At 35.8% G+C, this 6,767-nt stretch overlaps 1 pseudogene; it reads left to right on the forward strand.

Moving 5' to 3' along the window:
• The first annotated feature begins 1,168 nt into the window (after nucleotides 1-1,168).
• LOC140523966 (high mobility group protein B3 pseudogene) lies at nucleotides 1,169-1,747 on the forward strand (annotated as a pseudogene).
• Nucleotides 1,748-6,767: the final 5,020 nt, after the last annotated feature.

Consider the following 6,767-nt stretch of genomic DNA (forward strand, 5'->3'; position numbering starts at 1 on the left):
TCCCCTTCCCCTCAGGGAATGTTGCTATGTTTGCTCCAGAATCTACCAACACACCCAGGCCAAGTTCTAGGAATGTAGCAGGCACAAGTTCTTCAATAGAATATAATTTAACATATAAATACAATGTAATTTGTGACAGGAGAGACATTAACAACAGAACCTATCAGGGATGGCTTCAAGAAGGAGGTAGCACAATGGTTTATTATAAAGGAAAATAAAATTATGAGAAGGATATGTAATTAGAAGATGGAGTATGTCAAATGGCAGAAAACTTTACATTTCCCATATGTTGCAAGCAGATGAAAGACTGTCCAATTAAGACATTGCTTCTTTTTTTCTTATTAAATACATTTTCACCTTAGTCATGTTGCATAGAAGAGTTAAAATGAATGGGGAAAACAATAAAACAAAACAAAACATAGCAGAAGAGAAAATGGTCTGCTTTCATTCTGCGATCCAATTCCATAGTTCTGTCTCTGGATGTGGAAGGCATTTTGCCTCAAAGGTCCACTGGAAATTTTTTAGGTGCTTGCATTGCTGTGAAGGACTAAGTCTACCAGAGAAATTCCTCACACACTGTGGTTGTTGCTATGTACAAAGTTCTCCTGGTTCCTCTGCTTTCACTCAGTATCAGTTCACATAGGTCCTTCCAGGCCTCTGACGTCTTCCTAGGACCTTATTTCTAAGGAGAGAAGAGGAAGAAATCTTGAGAAGAAAAGGAAGACACCTTGGGTTACTATGGGCTAGCCATTTGGAGAAAAAAAAAGAAGAGCACAAGCTATGATATCTTGCGAGTCCTAATGTGCTGAGTAAACAGACTTCAACCTGAAGAAAGGAGTAGATTGCCTCTTGGAAAGTCTCCTGGGTATATTGCAGTAGGGCTATGATGAGTGCCACAATTGTAGGCTGGTTAGAGTGATGACTGAGACTTACAAGTGACAGGGCTCACAATTGTTAAGACGTTGATTTGTTTTTCTTAGATTTTTCACCAACAACCTAGCTAAAAGAAAGCTCCTTGCCATACATTGCTGGAGAAGATAAGTTTTGCACTTTTTTTGAAAATTTTAATTTTATTTTAGATTCAAATGAAGATCTACCTTCTCTCCTTCCCATTCCTTCCTCCATTGAGAAAGCAAGAGACTGCAAACAATACAGTTACACACAAGCTATGGCTAAAGGTGACCCAAAGAAACTAAAAGGTAAAATGTCTGCTATGCCTTCTTTGTACAAACATGCCATGAGGAATATAAAAAAAAAAAAATCCAGAAGTTCCTGTTAATTTTGCAGAATTTTCAAAGAAGTGTTCAGAAAGATGGAAGAATATGTCTGGAAAGGAAAAATCCAAGTTTGATGAAATGGCAAAGGCCGATAGGTTGCAGTATGACAGAGAAATGAAGGATTATGGACAGTTAAAGGAAGGAAAAAAAAAGGAAAGGATCCTAATGCTCCCAAATGACCCTCCTCTGGTTTCTTCCTATTCTGTCCAAAATTTTGCCCCAAGATAAAATCTACAAACTCTGGAATATCCATTGGGGATGTAGCAAAAAAACTTGGTGAGATGTGGAATAATCTGAGTGATAGTGAAAAGCAGCCATACAACAATAAGGCAGCAAAACTGAAGAAAAAGTATGAAAAGGATGTTGCTGATTATAAATCCAAAGAAAAAGGTGATACTATAAAGGGAACAGCTAAAACTTCCTGGAAAAAGGTAGAGGAGGAAGAAGATGAGGAAGATGATGATGAATAAAGCTATATTATTTGTCTTAAATACCATAGAGTTGGGGAAACACTAAAGCACCTTTACTGATACAGTGTCTACTATATTTGTACCATTTAACTTTTAAAATTGGAAACAGATGTTCTAGACATTTTACCTGGTTTATGTGTTATAAGTATAGGTGCTATAAGCACCTTTACATTGTATCAAAATTGTACATATTTCCAAACATTTTTAAAATAAAAAGGAAATTTAGTGTTAAAAAAAAAAAGAAAAAGCAGGAAAAAAATACACCTGTTACAAGCATGAACAGTCAAACAACACTAACTCCTGCATTAGTCATATTCCAAAATTAACTATATATCAATCTGCAACAGAGTCCATCACATTTCTATTAGGAAGTGGGCAGTATATTGTCATGAGTCCCATGTATTTGAGATTGGTCATTATGTTAATCAGAGTTCCCTTTCAAAGGTGCTTGTTTTCATAATATTGTTGTTTTGTATAATTTTTTCTTCTCTATCTTCCCACATCACTGATTTTTTCATTTTTCTTGTTGTAATAGATATTCATATACATAATTAACATATAAGCCAACCCAGATACTGGTATTCCTTTGCCAATTATTCTCTACCACAAAAATTCCCTCTATAGATATTATTGTGTATTCTTAATGCCTGTCTTTGTTATTTTTGAGGAATAAGTCTACTGGTGGTATTTTTTTGAGTATAGTTTCAAACTGCTCTCTAGAATGGCTGGACCATTTCATACCTTCCCTAGCAGTACATTAAGGCATACTTTCCAGCAATTATAATTTTCCTTTTTGTCATCTTTGCCCATCTGATAGATGTGAGGTGGAACCTCAGATTTGTTTAAATTGACATTTCAATTATTAGAGACTTGGTTAATAGATTGAATTTCTTTACCTGAGAAAGTTTAGTTTATATCCTTTGGTCACTTATGTATTGGATAGTGGCTCCTACTTTTATATATTTAGATCAATTCTTTCTTTATTTGATATCAGACCTTTATTTGAGAATCTTGCTACAAAGATTTTCCCATGAGTCAGATCAATTTAACTGTTTCCTTTCTAATTTTGCCTTGACTGGTTTTGTTTGTACAGAAGCTATTCAATTTCATGCCATCAAAAATATCCATATTATCTTCTGTCATCCTTTTTATTCCTTGTTTGTTCAGAAATGCTTCTGTTACTACAGTGGGCTAAGTCTAAAATTTGTTTAATCCAGTGGTTTGAAATGTTTTGTTTAAAATGCTACAGACTTCTCAGTTCATGTGACTAACAAAATGAGGACTAGATTTTTTTCATCAATCCTCATGACTTTTGAAACCTCTTGAAAATAGAAATTATGCAAAAGAGGTAAATCAATTTTCTTAGATCTTTGCCTTGATGAGAAGAACTCAGTCTATCAGAGTTATTATGTGCACTGTTTTCCTGGTTCTGCTCACTTCACTCTGCATCCCTTTATGCAATTCTTTCCAGGTTTTTTGAAGTCTGTTTGTTCATCATTTCTTATGGAATAATAGTGTTCCATTACATTCATAGACCATGACTTGTTCAGCCATTTCCCAATTGCAAACAACCTTAGTGAGTTAGCAACCTGATGAACTAATAGAGAAATCAACAATGAGCAGTTATTGACTTCCAGGACCCAAAATATCAGAGTAAGCAGTAAATCACTGTTGTTCTCCCATATTCACCCACAAACAACCATAAAATAGCACCCCAGAACAAATTCTATAACAGCAGAGTCACTGGACAGATGGGATGGTGAGATATTTTAGCCTGGGAGAGTTGGAGGATCAGCAAGACAGATTTGTGTTACTTGGATAAAAGGGCAGTGCATTCCAAGACAGGAAGCATTGCAGCAAGCCCCACCTCAGCAAACCAGTGGAAGATTCTGATCCTCAGTGTGGTGGAGCAGGCAAACACCAACACCAGTATCACTCCTCATGCATGTCTTGGCATAGCGAGGGGAACCAACAGACTCCAGCTCCAAAAACCACCTCATGCTTCACTGTTACCCCAAGTGAATAGCTGTACTCCAGCAGTTAGGTCTTCACTTGCTCCAGCACAGACCAGGGAAAACAAGCATCCTTTAGTGGCCAGACCTCCACAGGCTTTAGTATAGCCCTAGGAAATGCAGAAAAACCCCACAGGACCTAAGCACACTCCAAACACCCCACTAGGACCCAAGCTCAGCACCAGGTAAACTGTCAGAAATCTATGGCATCCAGCAGCACCAACCCAACACACACACACACACACACACACACACACACACACACACACATATACACAAACATACCACCTGAACATAGCACCAGATATAAGGGTGCCCTGTGAGCCTCAAGGCAATGTCAGTGTAGCACCAGGTAAACAGTCAGGGTCTGCAGTCACTAGTACAAGAAGCCTGAGACAGTGCCATTTCTACCTCAGAAGCAAAGATCAAATTTAAAAGAAAGGAAAAAGTCCAAAAATAAAAATGATGATGAAACAACAACAAAAAAGAATGTAACCATAGAAAGTTGTTAGGGTGACAGGGAAAACCAAGACACAAACTCAGAACAGAACAACAATATCAAAACTCCTTTGGGCAAAACCCCAAAGAAAAATGGGAAAAGGTCTCAAGTCCAGAAAAATCTTGTGGAAGAGCTCAAAAAGGATCTTAAAAACAGAGAAGCAGAAGAAAAATTGTGGTAATAAATGAGAATGAAGCAAGAGATTTATGGGGAAAAAAGAGTCAACATCTTGGAAAACTGTTTAAAAAGTAGAATTGGCCAGATGAAAAAGGAGAAACAAAAATCCACTGAAGAAAACAACTCTTTAAAGACTACAATTGGCCAAATAAAAAAAAGTACAAAAGCTGACTGAGGAAAGCAACCTAAAAGTTAGAATTGGGAAAATGAAAGCTAATCACTCTATGAGCTATCAAGAATCAATCAAACAAAACTGAAGGATGAAAAATGGAAGAAAATGTAAAGTTCCTCATGGGAAAAACAACTGACCTGGAAACTAGATCCCAGAGAGACAATATCAGAATCATTGGACTACCTGAAATTCATAATGAAAGTGGAGGACCTGGACAGCATCTTTCAAAAAAGTATCAAGAAAAACTGCCCTGATGTTCTGGAACCAGTGGGCAAAATAGGCATTGGAAGAAATCACCAACCACCTCAGCAAAGAGATCCCAAAACAAAAACTCCAAGGAATTTTATAGCCAAATTCCAGAACTATCATGTCAAGGAAAAATATTCTACAAATGATCACAAAGAAACAATTAAAATATCAGGAGGTCAGGATTACACAGGACTTGGTAGCTGTAAGATTAAAGGAGTTGAGGTCATGGAACATCAAATTTCAGAAGACAAAGAAGGTAAGATTACAATCAAGAATCATTTACCTGGTGAAATTAAGTGTAATACTACAAAAATTGTCATTCAATGAAATAGAGAGGTTTCAAGCTTCATAAGGAGACCAGACTTAAACCAAAAATTTGATTCACAAGAGAAACATAAACAGATAAAAAGGGAAAGGAAAACATAAGTGATTCAATAGAGCAAAACTATTTATATTCCTACTCAGGAAGGTGATACTTCTAATTCTCTTTTTAAAAAAATTATTTATTTTTAGTTTTCAACATTCAGTTCTTTCTCTGAATGTGGGTAGTATTTTCCATCATGAATCTTTTGGAATTTTCTTAGATCATTGCCTTGATGAGAAGAACTCAGTCTATCAAAGTTACTATGTACAATGTTTTCCTGGTTCTGCTCATTTCACTCAGCATCCTTTTATGCAATTCTTTCCAGGTTCTTTGAAGTCTGCTTGCTCATCATTTCTTACAGAATAATAGAGTTCCATTACATTCATAGACCACAACTTGTTCAGCCATTCCCAATTAATGAGTATTCCCTCATTTTCCAATTCTTTGTCCCCACAAAAAGAGCTCCCATAAGTGTTTTTGTACATATGCTTCCTTTTCACTTTTTAAAATGATCTTTTTGGAATACAGACCTAGAAGTGGTATTTCTGGGTCAATGAGTATACAGAGTTTTATAGCCCTTTGGGCACAGTTCCAAATTGCTCTCCAGAATGGTTGAATCAGTTCACAACTCCACCAACAATGCGTAAGTATTCTGATTTTCCCACTTCTCCAATATTTATCATTTTCTTGTTTTATCATGTTGGCCAATCTGACAGGTGTGATGTCATATCTCAGAGCTGTTTTATTTGAATTTCTCTAATAAATAATTTTTTTTCATATGACTATAGATAGCTTTCATCCCTTCCTCTGAAACTGCCTGTTCATATCCTTTGGTCATTTAATTATTGGGGAATAACTTGTATCCTTAAAAATTTGATTCATTTCTCTATGTATTTTAGAAACATCACAGACACTGGTTGTAAAAATTGTTTCCCAGATTTCTGCTTCCTTTTTAATCTTGGTTGCATTGGTTTTGTTTATGCAAAAACTTTTCAATTTTGAGCAATCAAAATTATACATTTTGCATTTCATAATGATTGCTGTCTCTTGTTTGGTCATAAATTCTTATGTTCTTCATAAATTTCAGGTAGACTATTCCTAGCTCTCCTACTTTGCTTATAGTGTCAGCCTTTATATGTAAGTTGTGTATCCATTTTGACTTTATCTTGGAATATGATATAAAATATTGTCCCATGTATAGTTTCTGCCATACTATTGTCCAGTTATCCCAGCAATTTTCGTTAAATACTGAGTTCTTATCCCAGAAGCTGAATATACTTTAGTCATTGGCTACTGTGTCTTGTGTATCTAACTTATTTCAGTGATTCACCTCTCAATTTCTTAGCCAGTACCACATAGTTTTGATGGTTGCTGCCTTATAATACAATTTAAGATCTGGTATGGCTAGACCACTTTCCTTTGAATTACATTTCGTTAATTCTCTTGGTATTTTGGACCTTTTGTTCTTCCAGATAAGTTTTGTTGTTATTTTTTTCTAGCTCTATAAAATAATTTTTGGTAGTTGATTGGTATGGCACTGAATAAAC

Source organism: Notamacropus eugenii, chromosome 2 (assembly GCF_028372415.1).
Source record: "Notamacropus eugenii isolate mMacEug1 chromosome 2, mMacEug1.pri_v2, whole genome shotgun sequence".
Lineage (NCBI taxonomy): Eukaryota > Metazoa > Chordata > Mammalia > Diprotodontia > Macropodidae > Notamacropus > Notamacropus eugenii.